The following is an 8,477-nucleotide window of genomic DNA, read 5'->3' as shown; positions in this document are numbered from 1 at the left end:
AAATTAAGCCAAGGTTCATGTATATTTTCCATAAAACCAGGCCTTAGTTTTTATTTACTAGTTCCATGGTATTCTTACTTTTAATTTTATTAATATCTCCTTTGACTTTCAGAATTTTTAATTTAGTGTTTAATTGGGGATTTTTAATTTGTTTTTCTTCTAGTTTATTTTTTTCTTAGTTCTGTACTCAATTCATTGACCTGTTATTTCTTTATAAGCATTTAGATATATAAATGTTCCCCTAAGTACTGCTTTGGCTGCATGCCATAAATTTTGCTATATTGTTCTATTATTTTCACTCACTTTAATGAAATTATTGACTCTTTCTATGATCTGTAGGAATAGATTATTTTATTTCCAATTATTTTTAATTTATCTTTCCATGTCCCTTTGTTAAATGTAATGTTTTACTGCATTATGGTATGAAAAGAATGTATGTAATATTTCTGCCTATCTGCATCTCATTGTCTGATTTTTTATGCTCTAATATATGGTCAATTTTGGGGTAGGTGTCATGTACCACTGAGAAAAAGGTATATTGCTTTCTTTTCTTATTCAGTTTTCTCCAGAGGCCTATCACATCTAAATTTTCTAAAATTCTATTCACCTCTTTCATTTCTTTCTGGTTTATTTTGTGGTTAGATTTATCAATTTCTTTTTGTTTTTAATGAACAAATCTATTTATTTAATATTTCTAGTTTTCAGCATTGATTTTCACAAGAGTTTGAATTACAAATTTTCTCCACATTTCTACTCTCACCCCCCAATCCAAGATGGCATATATTCTGATTGCCCCGTTCCCCAGTTAGCCCCCCCCATCTGTCACCCTACTTCCCCCCCCATCCCCTATTCCCTTACTTTCTTGTAGGGCAAGATAGATTTCTATGCCCCATTGCCCGTATATCTTATTTCCTAGTTGCATGCAAAAACTTTTTTTGAACATCAACTTTTAAAATTTTGAGTTCCAAATTCTCTCCCCTCTTCCCTCTCCATCCACCCTCCCTAAGAAGGCAAGCAATTTAACACAGGCCACACATGTATCATTATGTAAAATCCTTCCACAATACTCATGTTGTGAAAGACTAACTATATTTTGCTCCTTCCTATCCTATCCCCTTTTGTTCAATTTTCTCCCTTGACCCTCTCCCTTTTCCAAAGTGTTTGCTATTGAATACCTCCTCCCCCTATCTGCACACCCTCCTATCCTCCCCCTTTTTTTTAATCTCCTTGCTCCTTCTTTCCTGTGGGGTAAGATACCCAATTGAGTGTGTATGTTATTCCGTCCTCAGGTCAAATCTGATGAGAGCAAGATTCACTTGTTCCCCCTCACCTGCCCCCTCTTCCCTTCCTACAGAACTGCTTTTTCTTGCCACTTTTATGTGAGATAATTTACCCCATTCTATCTCTCCCTTTCTCCCTCTCTCAATATATTTCTCTCTCGTCCCTTAATTTGATTTTATTTTTTTAGATATCATCCCTTTATATTCGACTCACCCTGTGCCCTCTGTCAATATATATATATATATATATATATATATATATATATATATATATATATATATATGTGTGTGTGTGTGTGTGTGTGTGTGTGTGTGTGTGTGTATGTATGTATGTATGTATATTCCCTTCAGCTACCCTAATACTGAGGTGTCATAAATTATACTCATCATCTTTCTATGTAGGAATGTAAACACAACAGTTCAACTTTAGCAAATCCCTTATGATTTCTCTTTCTTGTTTACCTTTTCATGCTTTTCTTGATTCTTGTGTTTGAAAGTCAAATTTTCTATTCAGCTCTGGTCTTTTCATTGAGAAAGCTTGAAAGTCCTCTGTTTTATTGAAAATCCATATTTTGCCTTGGAGCACTTATTTCAACAATCCGGTTAGCAGCTGTTGTGGGGCTGAAAGACCAACACAACCCCAACAACAAGAATACTACCAGCATGCTGCAAAAGCACAGTTTCTTTTGATCTGCTTTAGTAAGGAAAGCAATGTTAAGGGGTTGACAAGCTTACTTTAATTCAGCATACAAATATCATTCACTTTGTTCAGAGGAGAAAACAACCATCCTGAACTTCAGAGCAAAATACAAATAACGTACAAACATGGACAGACAGACCTTGTCTGATTCAAATCCCAATACATAGTTACCAGAGTTTAACAAAGTCCCAGCATCTGGGTTGCAAGCTGGAGGGCCCTTAGCTACAGCTGCCCAGAGTGTCTGCATCACCACACAAGCACGAGTGAGAGCCCTAAACAAATTACAAACATAGACAGACAGACCAAATACAGATTCATAGTTACCAACATCTAGGTTCAGCCCGGGAGCTGATAACGAAGGCTGGCCCAGAGTCACTTGTGCCACCACTGCTGTGGGTAAGAGTTCCAAAGACTAGAAAGCCAACCCCTGCTTTTATATCTTTTTCAGGGTCAGGGGTGAGTCACACATTCCACTCACCAACTTGACCTAGAATCATCACAATGAAGTGACTTAAACCCACATGGTCTAAAAGCCTCTGCTGTCCCAGACATGTCACTCAAACTCATGTGTAAACTAGGCCCTCCCCTTAGTTAGCCCCACCTTGGGCCCCACCTTAGTTAATCCACACCCATATAGGTTTAACATCTAATAGGGGTTTGAGCCTGGGAGTTAGCACCTAGTAAAACTCAATGAAATACACTGAATTGCTCAAAGGAAACAAAAGCCAAACTCTTCAAGGGCACTTGGTTGAACTAAGTGCTAAGAGCCCATTTTGCTTACCAACACAGCATTATACTCAGTTTTGCTGGGTAGGTGATTTTTGGTTTTAATCCTAGCTCCACTGACCTCCAGAATATCATATTCCAAGCCCTTTGATCCCTTAATGTAGAAACTACTAGATCTTGTATTATCCTGATTGGGTTTCCACAATACTCAAATTGTTTCTTTCTGGCTGCTTGCAGTATTTTCTCCTTGATCTGGGAGCTCTGGAATTTGGCAACAATGGTGCTAAGAGTTTTCTTTTCAGGATCTTTTTCAGGAGGTGATTGGTGGATTTTTTTCAATTTCTATTTTACTCTCTGGCTCTAGAATATCAGGGCAGTTCTCCTTGATAATTTCTTGAAAGATGATATCTAGGCTCTTTTTTTGATCATGGCTTTCAGGTAGTCCAATAATTTTTTAAATTATCTCTACTGGATCTATTCTCCAGGTCAGTGGGTTTTCCAATGAGATATTTCATGTTGTCTTCCATTTTTTTCATTCCTCTGGTTCTGTTTTATAGTATCTTTATTTCTCATAAAGTCACTAGCTTCTACTTGCTCCAATCTAATTTTTAAGGTGGTATTTTCTTCAGTGGTCTTTTGGACCTCCTTTTCCATTTGGCTAATTCTGCCTTTCAAGTCATTCTTGTCCTCTTTGGCTTTTTGAAGCTCTTTTGCCATTTGAGTTAGTCTATTTTTAAGGTGTTATGTTCTTCATTTTGGGGGGTCTCCTTTAGCCAGTCATTGACTTGTTTTTCATGCCTTTGTTGAATCCTTCTCATTTCTCTTCCCAATTTTTCCTCTACTTCTCTAACTTGCTTTTCCAAATCGTATTTGAGCTCTTCTATGGTCTGGGACCAGTTCATGTTTTTCTTGGAGGCTTTTGATGTAGGCTCTTTGACTTTGTTGACTTCTTCTGGCTGTATTTTTTTGGCATTCTTTGCCACCAAAGAAAGATTCCAAAGTCTGAGTCTAAATCTGAGGCCGTTTTCACTGCCTGGCCATGTTCTCAGCCAAGTACTTGAATTCTTTGTCAGTATATGACTGCTTGTAGAGTAGAGAGTACTTTGTCCCAAGCTTGAGGGGCTGTGCTGTTGTTTTCAGAGGTTTTTCTGCACAGCAAGCTCTGCAACACCAGTGCTCCTCCTCCCCCAAGAATCACCAACCTGGACCACAACCCAGATCTGAGCAGGCTCTGCACTCCTGCTCTGATCGGCCACTTAATTCCTCCCACCATGTGCGCCTGGGGGTGGAAGCAACTGCAGCTGTAGTTCTGTAGCTGCACCACCTCCACTCCCCCTGGAGTGGTGGCCAAACTGCAAACTCCTTTCACTCTGTCCCCGCAGTTTTTTTCCCACTAACTTTCTCTGTTGTCTTTGGTATTTGTGGGTTGAGAAGTCTGGTAACTGCCACAGCTTACTGATTCAGGATGCTAGGGCCTGTTCTGCCCAGCTCCTGGTCTGGTTGGTCCTGGTGCAGCCCATGCTGGGCTCTGCCCTGCTCTGCTCCCAGCTCGGTGCGATAGACCTTACCCAGTGACCATCCAGGCTCTCCTGGGCTGTAGCTCTGCTTCCCTCTGTTATTTGCTGGGTTCTGCAGCTCTAGAACTTGTTCACAGCCATTTTTTATGGGTGTTTTGGGGGTCCTGGGTGAGAGCTTTAGGCAAGTCCCTGCTTTCCAGCTGCCATGTTGGCTCCACCCCCTTAGTCTCAGATTTATCTATTTCTGAGAGGCAAAAGGGGATATCTACCACTCATATAGTTTTAGTATTTCCTCTTATAACTCATTTAACTTCTCCTTTAGAAATTTTGATTCTATACCATTTGATGCATATATGTCTAGTACTGATATTACTTCATTGTCTATGATACCTTTCAGCAAGATGTAGTATCTTTGGTCTTTTATTTAGATATGCCTTTGCTTTGTCTGATATCATGATTGTTACCCCTGCTTTATTTTCTATTTCAACTGTAACAATAGATTCTTCTCCAGCCCCTTACCTTTACTCTATGTGTGCATCTCTCTGCTTCAAATCTGTTATTTTGTTAACAATGTATTCCCTGCTTCTGGTTTTTAATCTACTCTACTATCTGCTTCCATTTTGTGAGTGAGTCCATCCAATTTTCAATCACAGTTATATTATTAATTGTGTATTTCTTTTCATCCAAATTTGCCTCTTTATCCCCCCCCATGTCTTTCTCCCCCCCCCCCTCTCTCTCCATCCTGTCCCTCCTTTCAAGTATTTTGCTTCTGACCACTGCCTCCCTTAGACATGGTACTTTTAAAGAAGTTCAGAGAAATGAACAAAGAAGCCAGGCTAGGAGGATAAGGAGAGAGGAGGAAAGGACAAGAATCAGAGGCTATCAGATAATAATTAATAATAATAATAATAGCTAACATTTATGTATACCTACTATATTCCCAGGCACTGTACTAAGCACTTCATAATATCATTTGATCTTCACATCAACCCTGAAGATAAGTTCTGTTTTTATCCCCATTTTGCAAATGAGAAACAGCAAACAGAGATTCAGTAACTTGCTCAGGGTCAAAAAGCTAACAAGTATCTGAGACCAGATTTGAACTGAGGACTTCCTGACTCGGCCCAGTGATCTAGCCACCGTGTCAAATAGCTGCCCAAGTCACCCGGAAGTCAGGGAAGGCACCTGAAAGAAGAAGTGGTCTAATACTTTTCCCAGCAGGGATTGGTAAACAAGGCAGTACAGAGAGGAAACACCTTGCTCGTAGAGTTTGTATTGCATACTTGTGTAAGCTAGGGGAAGGCCCAAAAGGAACAGGAAGGACAATTATTTGAATGATGGTGATAATGCCAGGGATGTCTACTTTTTGGAAGGAAATTTTCCTGCACGATTGGTGTCCAGAGGTAGAGCCCTATTTGCCCATGCTAGTTAGTTACCCATGCTCTGCCAACTGTTATTGATCCTGAATCACTTAAGTTCAAATTAATGAGAAAGTGTGAAATTTCAGAAATAAAGCAAATGCACCCAGTCTGTGCTCTGGTTCTGATTAAGTTCAAAGGCACATGGGAGTCAGTAGTTCTTTTCACTATCAGCTTTGAAGAAACATCGTTCTAAAGTTAACACCAGCAATATAATCTGGTGTACTTCACACTTTACTAATAAATTTTCAAAATAACTAAGCAGAGAATAGGGGAAGGTTGTATTCATGTTGCAATTCCTACATCTCACTTTGATGTCTTTCAGATGAAAATTCTTTGTCATTTCTGTTCATATGAATCGTTCTCCAAAGAGTTGCCAAGGCAGGCTGTTGATAAAGACCCAAGATATCCTGTTCGTTGTTCTTCATCATTTCCTTAAAGTCATTGAGACCTGGGTCTGAAAGACCAAGTATTCATTTGCATAATGTATTTTCCAATTATGTGTGTGTATGTGTTCATATCCACAAATTATGCAGAATAGCATTATGATTTACTAAGACAAATAGAATTTTAAAAATCATAAAAAAGTGAATCGAAACTTTACCTCAAATACAAAACAGTGATCACTTTCAAGGCATTTATTCAGAACAGGATTAGGGAAACTAGCAATATAGTATGACAAGAAAGGAAAAGAACTTAAAAGTATTAAAATGGAAAAGAAATAAGTAAAAACAATGTTGGACAGTGGAAGCACTGAGAGATTAAGCTGACCAGGTGGGGAACCTGCAGCCCTGAGGACACATGTGGCCCTTAACAAATCCTTAAGGCTTTGTTCTGTGATGTTTGGATTCAGTCAAAGGGCCACACTTGAGGACCTTGAGGCCACAGGTTCCCCATCCCTGGATTAGAATCATAGGATCTGAATTTGTATCTTCGATCTGTTTTCTACTTGCCTGACATTGGGCATCTTATAATCTCAGTTCATTTATCTTTTTGTAGTACTCCCTCCAAGGTTATCTGTGCCTGGATCTCACACTAACATCTTTGGGCCCTCAGGGGACAATCACTCCACATTTAAGTTGCTCTTCATGTCAGTAGTCCTGAAACTATTTTTCATGAGGTCTAGCCATCCAAAGGACCAAATGAGTTGAGATCACAGGCATTTATTAGTATGACAGGGTTTTAACAATAGCCATGTAACATCTGCCCCATAAAACTGATAGTCCCTATTCCACTAATATATGAAATAGTAGTGGAAAGAATGCATGTCCATTGAGTTCACAAGTGGAGAGGCACATTTATAAGGAATATAAGGATCCGTGTCAAGCTCAAAGAAAGACAGCTTGTCGTATTGAAGGGATCCTAGTGCCTTCTTTCTATTCGTAGCACATTTTCTTTCTTTTTTTTATGAATTAGGATTTTTATTATTGAATTGGGAAGTTGGGGGTGGGTGGGTGAGAGCATGTACCCAGTGGTGGATGCCCCCATCCTCCAGGAGGCTGTTTCAAAAGGCACCTTATGTTACCACTCCCAGCCTCTGGGGGGTGGGGAGGGACTGGAGTTAAGTACCCAGGTAGTCACCAAGCATTTCACTTGAAATTATACAACACATGAAGTAGGGGACAGAGCTTGGCTTCCAGCAATGCAGTCAGCTGACTCCTTCCACCACCCATTCTCCAATACATATCCTGCCAGCATTTATTTATTGTTCTTTGACTTGGGAGATTTTTACTGGTAGATCTCCTCAGTGAAAGGCTCTTCATACATAATGGCAACTGTGTAGGTGAGAGCCACAATGACCGTCAACAGGAGGCCTGCAGGGCTGGTATTCATGATTGACCACCCCAGGTAGTTGGCTGTGCTCCCCCAGTACATGGGATTGTCCAAGACACTAAATGGAAATGATGTCACTCTTGCTTCCTTCAGGATTCCGAAGTAATCACCTAGATATGTCCCAACAAATCCAAGGGCATAGAAGCTGGAGAGTGCAAAGACGATGCCAACTCCCAGGATGACCAGGCCTACAAAGTAGGCCCCTATGTAGTCCAACCTTTCCATCTTTGGCTGGCTCAACATGGCCTGGGTAAAGCAGTGAGACCGGAGGAAGTTCAGCAGCAGGACAATTGTGCCAACAATAACACGTGAGATAGGGAGACCCAAAGGCCCGGCTCAGCTTGCGTGTTTTATATTCCCACCTTGCAACCAGGTTCCAGAAAAGGGGATTGAAAATGACGCAGAGGACAGCAGGCATGAAGCTGAAATCTGTGACATCAACGTAGCCAAAAAGCCAGGTCATAACAGAAAGTTCTGCCTGGGGTTACTGACCTGTTGTCCCTCTCTTCTGCCAGTGATGGGATAGAAAAGTGAGGATGGGGGGAGTAGATATAAGTAACTTCCCCTGCGGGAATCTAGGAGGTAGATTTTCCGTAGCACATTTTCAATGATGATGATGATAAATATGATGATAAATATTATATAGCACTTCAAAGCTTGTAAAGCATTTACACATGTAAGCAAACATGGTCTTACACAAATTCTACTTATATTCTAAGAAGATGAACCCTAGAGTACGGTTACTACATCAGTTCTTGGCACTAGGGGTACCCTTCATAGAATAAGGTTTTTATTTCTTAATGCTATAGATAGTTAGGTAATGTAGTAGATAGAGCACTGGTCCTTGAGTCAGGTGTATCTGAGTTCAAATCTGACCTCAATTACTTACTAGTTTGACCCTGGGCAAATAATTTAATTTTGTTTGCCTCAGTTTCTTCAATTATAAAACAGAGATAATAATAGCCCCACTTCTCAGGGATGTTTGAGGATCAAATTAGATAGT

The 8,477-nt window shown here is 40.1% G+C and overlaps 1 pseudogene; it reads right to left on the bottom strand.

The window, feature by feature from the left end:
• Window positions 1–7,339: 7,339 nt before the first annotated feature.
• LOC118829449 lies at window positions 7,340–7,949 on the bottom strand (annotated as a pseudogene).
• Window positions 7,950–8,477: the final 528 nt, after the last annotated feature.

This window comes from Trichosurus vulpecula, chromosome 8, assembly GCF_011100635.1.
Source record: "Trichosurus vulpecula isolate mTriVul1 chromosome 8, mTriVul1.pri, whole genome shotgun sequence".
Lineage (NCBI taxonomy): Eukaryota > Metazoa > Chordata > Mammalia > Diprotodontia > Phalangeridae > Trichosurus > Trichosurus vulpecula.
The sequence above is the reverse complement of the archived record's forward strand: the minus strand, read 5'-3'. Positions and strand labels throughout refer to the sequence as shown.